The sequence below is a fragment of the Lathyrus oleraceus genome, chromosome 5 (assembly GCF_024323335.1).
Source record: "Lathyrus oleraceus cultivar Zhongwan6 chromosome 5, CAAS_Psat_ZW6_1.0, whole genome shotgun sequence".
NCBI lineage: Eukaryota > Viridiplantae > Streptophyta > Magnoliopsida > Fabales > Fabaceae > Lathyrus > Lathyrus oleraceus.
Window position 1 is genome coordinate 189,793,178 of NC_066583.1, and position 10,365 is coordinate 189,803,542.

Genomic DNA, 10,365 nt, shown 5'->3' on the forward strand with positions numbered 1-10,365 from the left:
TCTTTCTCTTGGCTATCCATAGCCTCTAAAAGAGTATAAGGGTCTCCTGAAATGGTAAGAAGAGAATATGTTTCTAAATATTCAAATCCATATCTAATTAGAGGTGTAATATGACGAGGGGCCCTATAGAGCACAAGTGTATACTCTTGTACTCCACCTACATCTCGCACTCCACCTGAATCTGTGTCTGGTTCATCTTATTGTTGGGTTACAATCTACCTTGGACTCACTGGTGACTCCTCAATGTCCACCTAAATCTTGTCATGACTAGAATTTTCTACCTTGGTATATGGCACAACCATCATATTTGAATGTTTCAGCAGATGCTACATCACTCAATAACTATGCTCCCCAATAACTTATAAATGTTGCTTGCAATCCTCCCTTCCCTCATCACTGTTATTGCACCCTTGTTAACCCTAATGATGTCTTTATCTCCATCTGACCGAAATAAATAACCATTCGCTTGAAGAGTACCTAGAGAAATCAAATTCTTCCTCAATTCTGGAACATAACGTACCCCACTCAACGTGTAGAGAAATCCATCATCCAAAGCAATTTTAATTTTCCCCATTCCTGTGATGGTGCAAGTTTTATCGTCACCTAAATAAAATAAAATAAAAATCACCCGAATTAAAAGATTTAAACCACTCTCGATGCGACGTCATATGGTAGGAGCATCCAAAATCAAGGATCCATGCATCAGTGCACTTTGCAGATGAAATGCAAAGAAAATCCTCTTTACTGCATGCACCACCTCTATGAACTACATTTGTTGAACTATTGTTGCTTAACTTATTTGGGAAGTCCCTCCTCCAATCCAATTTGCTTGCAACCATAACATTAAGTTGTTTTTCTATCCTTGTACTTGAAAATATTTTTCTTTCTAGAACCCATTATATTACCTTTGCCTCTGCCACGATCTTGACCTCCATTCACAAACAAAAATACCCCTAAACCATATTGCGGGGTCTTCGTCCCCCACACACCTCAGTCACCCCCAAGAAACACTTGGGTCAAACACAAGGGCAAAACCCATCATCAAAAACACAAATTCTTATCAAACCTGCGACCTTCTCCTTCATCTCATTCAAATCAACGGTTGCAATGTCCGTCGGTTTCTCATCACGAAGCACCTTCTCAAAACCTTGCTAAGCCAACATATCATTAACCCTCCTTTACCATAAACCAAAATTGCCCGTTCCGTCGAACCAATTCACTTCAAATTTTGCACCTCTATGATTAAACGTCATTTAATACCAATTGTTGGAACAAGTACGCGAATACAAATCAGAGTAGAGAGAAATACATAAGCTTTGTTCACACAGTTTGACCGAACTGCGTGAATTAAGCTTTTGCGATTCTCTTTACTATGATATGTATTTGCGTACCTATTCCAACAGGTCTTAGCAAGAATTTTTTCCCAATGAGCTCATTAGCTCGCCTAGTGAGCCTGATTTTCTTCACCCAAAAGTTATATCTAAGTCATCCAAGTGGGCTCTGACCACCTCATTTCGCCCAATGAGCCTCCTTTTTTCCAACGAGCAAACCCTTGTTTCTCCATTAAGTAACTTAGTCAAAATTCATCTGAACCTCCTATGTTTTCCTAGAGAGCATGTGCCTTTGCATGGCGAGAATGTCTCAAAAAGTATGCTTGCTCACTATCATGTTTTTATAGGGTAAGCTCCTACTTCACCCAACGAGTCCTCTGTTACTTAACATATATGCTTTATGATTTTATTGGATATTTTCACATGTACACACACATACTTTATCTCCGTTTTATGGAAAATCAGAGGTTTTTCATATGATTTCTTGTTAAGCAAGTTATTAAGTGTTTTTGTGAAACGAGTAATTTTTACACTTATCACATGTCTTGGTTGATAATCTCCATTTAGTTATTTACACTACTAAGAACAAGTGATTTTACCTAGGTTGGTTAAGGCGTTTTTACCTTGGTTTGTTGGCGAGATAAAGAAGGGTGTCATGGAAAATGCGCCACATTTATCCTTGCTTGGAATAATATCTTAGGGGAAAATATATTGGTCATGAGTTTGATCGCCAACAACTTCATTTTTGTATTTTCAAAGGGCGCACAACTTTACCTCTCAATTTCTTTTGTAACTCGAGGTGAAACGTTACTATTTACCTCAGTTAGTAGTATTGTTTTTTTATAGTTACATAATTTCTCACGTAGATATCAATTTCCAATGGATACGCTCCTTATAGAGCGTATTCGACGAGAACTGATATCTATCTTGAGAAACAAGAATTATTGATATTAATCGTCAAATTTAATTATGTAACACCCCACATGATATACACCTAGAAAATACATTATACATATTGTTAATTGGTACTTATACGTCATAAGTTCTTAACGGCATCAATATATATATATATATATATATATATATATATATATATATATATATATATATATATATATATATATATATATATATATATGTGTGTGTGTGTGTGTGTGTGTGTGTGTGTGTGTGTGTTTCAAAAACAAAATATACAACAATGACACATGATATACAAGAGTACCTAATCAAAACTAAGATCTTAACGACATCACTATATGAATTATACAACACAAGTGCTTAACGACATCACTATATGGATTATGTGCAAATGTACAATATCCACATTTGCACATAATCCACAGCAGAATATCATGATGACAAAAGTATTTGAAACATCATCGTAAAAGTTTGTCCTTGCCTTTAACCTACAAAGATTCACTTGAAAAACAACAATAATAATAGGGTGAGATAATAATTTCAGTGAGTTACCCTATCTTATGGGTCTACTCGGATCTAAAGGGATCTCTTATCGATTTCTTAACTTAAACCGTTCACCTTCGTTATACTTGTGTACAATCACCAAATAGAATAATGACTTAAGCATCTAAGGGGAATTTAAGCTTCTTATGGAAAACATACAACATGAGTTCTCATATACTCAATGAATCTCTATTAGGGAATGGACAACAAAGTATCTTCCCCTGCCGATCCCACGTCTAGGACTATGGAATCGGGTCACATGTCTTTTCTTCCTCGGACAATTTCTCCTCAACCAATCCGATTCCACGGTCTATGGACACGGGTCACGATTGTCTGTACAATCAGGGAATATCTCCTAGCCAATCCGATTCCACGGTTTATGGACATGGAATTATGGACTTTCCCATAGAATGGAATACCTATCTCTAGCCAATCTGATTCCACAGTTTATTAAAACAAAATTCCACCAATAAATACATTTTCCTTCCCAGTTATCACTCGATATAAGTCTCGAACTCAGGATACACATGAATAGGGGTTATTCTCGAATACACGATTAGTCTCATCATTATCCATGTGACTATGTCACAACCATCATGGGATTATACACAATTTCCATGTGATTATATCACAATGATAATATCTCAATACCATGTGATTACATCACAATCACAATATACATAATGTGTTTCCATACGAGCAAGTTCAATTCACAATTGGATCATAGTTAACCATTCATGCCATCCGACACCTTTTTTGTAAATGGAATGATTTATCTCTAGCAACTATTCTCCCATGGATGCACACTGAGGCACCTTTTACATTCGAGACATTCTAGTATTTCAATATAAGTTATTTACCATAACCTAAGTTATCTTCCCAATTCATTCACCTAGTTACAAACATAGGTTTAACCTCACTTATCATCATAGGATTTTAATCATTATTTATACATTCAACACTAGTAAGCAATCCATAGTATGTTTCATAGTACGCATATGTTAATTTATACACATATACATCACAACATGATACATGAAACACACATAATCATTCATCACCAAATAGGACTTTCAGAATAAAGGTTCATCACCAAATAGCCAATAATAATTTGAACATAAGTATACACAATAGTATAACATCACCAATCAAGTAATATTGACATTCATATATGGTTCCCTCACAAGTTCTTTAATTAAGTTGCTAATTAAGTATTAGGCAAAGTTTTCACACAACCTACTTCAGCCTAAGTTAATCCATTTATACGTCACATAGAAAGCACACATCCGATCATCCTACGGTGAGGTCAACCGAACTCAACGAATATTTAGAATGGATTAAGATCATAAAAACTCCACTATCATTAGCCCTTTGCATTAGATTTCCAATGCATCCTACCGCGTCTCATTTCGAGTTACGAAACTCATTTTACTAGTCATTTAACCTAATCAAGATTCTAAATTAAAACACACTTATTCTCATGAAACTTTATCAATTACTATTAATTCAATTCATACATATCATAACATAAGTTATAAGACTTCTACGATAACTTAGAATCATCAAGCAAATGGTTTTTGGCAAGACACAGGGAATTGTCTATAGGGGACCGATCAATTGGTCTGAACATTATGTCTATAATTTTCACTAAAAGAAACATACAAATCGATTTATTAAGGGTGTCAATCGATTGACACCTGCATTTTTTAGATTTCTTCACAGATTCCTGATGGCAATCGGTTTCTCTTGGAAATTCCACTTCTAAACCCATCCTCTATCAACTTCAACCATCTTAACCCATTCCAAAGCATAGAATAACACAAATTCATATGATCATAAGCCATAACTTCAAGAAACAAGAACATAACACAACAATCAACATCAACATAAATCATAGTAAGATTTTACACCAAAACCTATTTTCCAAATCATGATTTTCCACACCCAAAGTTAGGTCTAACTAGGAACCCACCTTAAGAGATAAAGATGATGAAAGTTTGGAGATGATTCTTGATGAAGTAAGCTTGATTCTTCATCTTCAAAGTTTTCCTATTTTCTTCTTCTTTCTCTTTTCTTCTATTCTTCTCCCTTTCTCTTCTCTTGTTTCTTACCAACTCTCTTCTTTCCTTTTCTTTTTCTCTTACCAACAAAAGATATATATATATATATATATATATATATATATATATATATATATATATATATATATTATATATATATATATATAGAGAGAGAGAGAGAGAGAGAGAGAGAAAGAGAGAGAGAAATAAAATATCTTAAATGGGATTTTTCCCCTAGTGAGTAATCGATCATTTATCAATATTATCAAAATGCCATTTCCTTTACTAACTAGTAAGAACCTCCCAATTTGAGTAAGGATCAATCTCTTATGAGTTTACTAATTATTTTATTGATCTCAACTGAAAACAATTGACAAATAATAGAGCACTTAAAAACTCAATATGTCCCAACTGATAATAAAAGTAATACTTAAGAGAAAATAGGATATTACAAATTAACATTTAAAATTTAAAAATTCAATATAAATGCCACTGTTGAAATGTATATTTCGTGTCGGGTTTTTGTTATCGTATCCACAGAGATTGTAAGATATCGCCGCCGTTCGATGGTTGTTTTAATCTTAACTTAATGTGACAATAGGGTTTTTGTTTTAATCAAGTTATCTTGCATACAAAGTAATTAATTGCGGTAAAAGTTATGTTTTGATTAATATGAGAAGTATTGTCAAAGTTAGGTTTCAATGATTACATTACTTTGCATGTATTTGCTCGGTCAACAATCTTATAAACTCCTTTAGATGATAAATAATTTCACAAGGTCCTCTCAATGCGTTTCTCTCGAACACCCATTGTGAGTTTTGCCATTTTGATCCATTGTTTCTCTCGAACACAATCTATCAAAATGACAACCTTTGGGTTCAACCTTATGGTGAACAAAATCATTCGTTACTATCTCTAGCTAACAAACAAGTTTGGATGAAAACCTAGGTCAAGAATCGGTAAACATCTCTCGATCATAAACCAACACAAAGAGTTTTACATAGAAACAAAGTTTTCATCATATATTTACCGTTAAAGAGTTTACATATGAGGATCCTTACATTTACACACAAAGCTAGAAATCACCTACATCTAACCTTGACAAATGGATGACTTAGCTACTCATTTTCATGGTAGCTTGGTCGGGAAGTAAGGAAAGAAGGTTGATCAACATCCAAGTCGGATAATCGAAGTTGGATGGGAATCCACCTTCTTTTTGTGGAAGATGGTTGCTAGATGAAGAGAAATGGAGATTAGGGCATAAAAGCTCCCAAAATAATGCTGCAAAAATATCTAGAAAAAAGTACAATACTGGAAAAAGTTGGTAAAAGTGAGGTATGGTGCTCAAAAGTGGCACCTGCTACTTATAGACCACTGCTGGTCTGTCTTGCTCGCTAGGCGAGCAGAATGGCTCGCCTAGCGAGGGTCAAAAATGGGCACAAAAGGCCCCTGCGCCCAGAGAAAACAGGGCCTTGGTGAACTGTCATGTTCGCCTAGCGAACATACCTTCGCCTAGCGAAGGACACGCTTCAACCTCGCCCCAGCGAGGTTGAGAGGTTTTGCTACTGGAATGCTCGCTGGGGACTCGCTAGAGCTTCGCCTAGCGAGTGAGTGCTGGCTGCGTTTTTCACCAAAACAGAATGAACTCGCTACCACATTCGCCTTGAGCTCGCCTAGCGAATTAATTTGCTAATTTACTGGAGCTTTTCGCCAGGAGCTCGCCTAGCGAACCAAAAGCCTCGCCACAGCCTCGCCTAGCGAGCAGGAAGATGAAATGCTTGTATTCTTTGGTTCCTTTGCCAATTCTCTTGTGTCTTTATTATCAATTAATTCATGCCTTTCCTGCACAATAACACACACATCAAAGGCACCAAGCTTGTTTATCAATGTAATGCATTCCATGTAAAACAAATGTGGTTTTGACAATTTTAGCAAGGAAAAAGTGTGAAAGATGCCCACATATGATAGCTCAAATAAGCACTTTTGGGCATCTAACAACTCTCCCCAACTAGATTCTTGCTTGTCCTCAAGCAAAGTATGCCTCTTGAAGGACAAGAGGATTTGCTTTAAGAAACGGTTTCTCCAAAGTTGGATAAACGGCTCAAACACAAGCGAAATCAGCAAATACAAGTTCCCAATGGTTCGAATAAAATAATACATAAGAACTAAAACTTAAATAGCAATGCAAAATATTTATCTATCTACAACAATACTATTCTGAATGAATCATCCTATCTCTCCTCTTCGAATAAGGAATGAAGATTTTGCGCGTTTGCAACCGCGGGACTAATCTCACTCTCTAACAAATAATGAAGATATCAAATAGATTCATACAATGTCTAACAATTAAAAATGGTACTGTGGAAGCATAAAGATCACTAAGGGCTTTTCGGTTGAAGCTTGGTTAGGTTAACAAACAAGGGTCATTTCTAAGGCCATTGAAACGAAAGTGCCGATGCAAAAGAGACATTCACAGTATTATTCACACTACTCGACTTTGTTTCATTTGTTTCTTATTTGTAACCTTCACAACACATATTCCACAACTCAATTTTTATTTTTCACTATTTTTCTTCCGAGCAAGCATTTTTTCATTCTTTCTATTTTTGTTCTTTTCTTTCACATCAAATATACAAAACAGATGTTTCTTTTCTATATTTTCTATACATAAATTTTTTTTATGCTTGCTCGGTTTTTCTTTTCTTTTTCAAGAGTTGTGGTACTTACCAATTCTTTTTCGTTCTCCCCAACTTATTTCTTCCACACCCTAAGTGAATGCTCTTAACTTTTTACGGCAAAAGAACAATAATCAAGATTTTCCGGGTTGTAAAAAAAAGATTTTTGAGATCTCGCTTTATTTCAAGCCGAGATTCAACTGTTTAGGCTCAAAGGGGTTAACAAATACTCTCTCTGCTCACAGGTAAGTTGTTTTTGGATGTAGTTGTGCTCAAAAGAAAACAAGTGCCTTGATCATTTCTAATTGCTTCCACAATTTCACAATAATAAAAGACAAAGAATGAATCACATGAATCAACAAAACTTATTAGAATCCAGCATTTAAATGAACAATGGAGGTTTCCTCACAATTTGTGGTTTTAAGTTCTAGATGAAACATTCATTCAATTATGTTGCACAAAGACAATATTCAATTTACCAAAAAGAGTAAAGTTCCTAATGCATTCTAAAATTCTAGCCGACGGTAACCATGTACCTTAGCTTCATTCACTTGTTTATTCTTATCATTGCCATCCAAACTCGGATGCACCTTCATTGGGTACTTCTTGAGGAGCAACCAATCTAGAAGGGTTTGCCACTCAATCAACCAAAAATTTATTAAACACACAAAATTAAAAACATAACTAAATATCATTACTGAAAATATAAATTTGTTCGTGGGGGACAAAACACCCCAATAGTACACACCATGGTCAAAATACAAAATCCGAAGATACAAATAGAATTAACATAAAAACTGAAAAACAAATACAAAAACTTAACCCACAAAGGGCTCAGGACTCCTCTTCGCTACCGGCCTCAGAACCGGTAGCCTCATCATCAACATCATCATCATCAGCAGCCTCAGCTCCCACCCCCTCACCATAGACTGGCCTGTCCACAGGCCAATTAGCGTTAAGCATAAACTGCTCACGCGCTAACAATGCTCGAGCACCGGAGGGGTCATTACCTTGCAGCTCCAACCTCTGCATACTGCTGTGCATATCAATCATAGCTCTTTGGGATGCTGCCATCCACTCAAAACTGTAGTCACAAACAGCCCGCAGGTACGGATCAAGTCCGGGAGAAGAAGCACTAGGACCATCAGCAGCCCGAGTACTTCCTGAGGCTGCACTGCCACCGGTAGTCTTAGCTCTACAATACTTAGCCACATACCTATCATCGATAGGTGCCGGGATTCGAACCTGCCCACGAGACGGAAGTCTCACCCTAGCCTGAATGTAACACCCCAAATAAAGTAAAAGAATTATTTAATTAAGTTGATAATATTATTTTATTAATTTAATTAAATAAAATGGATTATTGGATTATTATTATTATTATTATTATTATTTGGAATAATAATATTTGGAAAATATATAAGTTGGAATTAAGAGAAAAAGTTTCTCATTTGGAACAGAAGAGTTTTACGTGGAAGTTGAGAAGCTGCAGAGAAGGGAGAAGCTGTAGAGCAAAGGCTGAAGAGCGGAAAAGCTGAAGCGTTGAGTTGCCGAATTATCTGAGGTAAGGGGTCTGAACCTTATTAAACAATAATATGCGAGCAAATTCATGATATAGGGTGGATTGTTGATGGATTTTAGGGATTCTAGGGAGATAGGGAAGTTGGGGTTTTGATTAGAAATTCCCCGATCTGTGAGTTTTGTTGAGTTATATGCATGATAATCGAAGTATGTGTGTATATATGACTGTTAATTGTTGAATGCTGAATAATTGCGTGAGTCGCGTTTTCTCGAACGCGTAGCTTTTTTTTACGGAAATTGAATCGGAGGTCCGGAAGTCCTCCGACGGCGGAAAATGCGGAGGATTCTGCATTCTGCCTTGTGTTAGCGCAGGAACTGCTGTTTTGTCTGCGTTAACCGGTTAACCCAGGGTGTTAACCGGTTAACACTGTTATAACTTGAGAAAATGTTGAGTTTTGCCTGCGTTAACCGGTTAACCCATAGCGTTAACCGGTTAACACTGTTGCGTTTTGCCAAGAAGTGAGTTTTGCCTGCGTTAACCGGTTAACCTGTGGCGTTAACCGGTTAACACTGTTCCAGTATTGAAAAATGGCTAATTTTTATGTTGAAATTGTGATTTGGCCTATTGTGGTTAAGTGTGATGAATTAATTTGTTAAGTTATAATTTGGTTGTGGTTTTGTTGAGTTGTATGTCATGCTATTAATGATGATGATAACATGACTACATGATGCTGTTGTTGCGATGTTGATTGTGATGCATGTTTGGTGTGCATGCATTCATGAAAGGCCGATGCCTAGTGATGAACGGACTGAGTTCCAATGATGTTGTTGACTCCGGGCTTGTTGAGAGGCTTGGTTCCTTACGGGGAACTCGGATTCTATGGTGATGAATCTGGGAGTAGTGATCCTGTAGTTGGTCACAAAATGGGTATACCGAGTCGTGTTGAGTCATGCATGGGTGTGTGCATTGCATTTGATATGTTGTTTCGTTGATGTTCATGCGTATGTTGATTAGGATGATTATGATGAGATGTGTTGGCATATGTGATATATAATTATGTTTATATTCCTGTCGTTATATTATTATTTAATAATGTAATTCTCACCCCTTCTGCATGTGTTTATGTTCATCTATGATGAGCAATGTGCAGATAAAGAAGAGTAGCTATTGTCGAGGTTTGAAGAATAAGTGTAGAGTTATTCTACAAGTCGAGTCAAATGCTCTGGTCATGTGACACCGGGGTTATGGGATTCGATAGAGAATTGATTATTATTACGTTGTTTATGATGACTATTATGTTGAAATGGTTGTTGAGA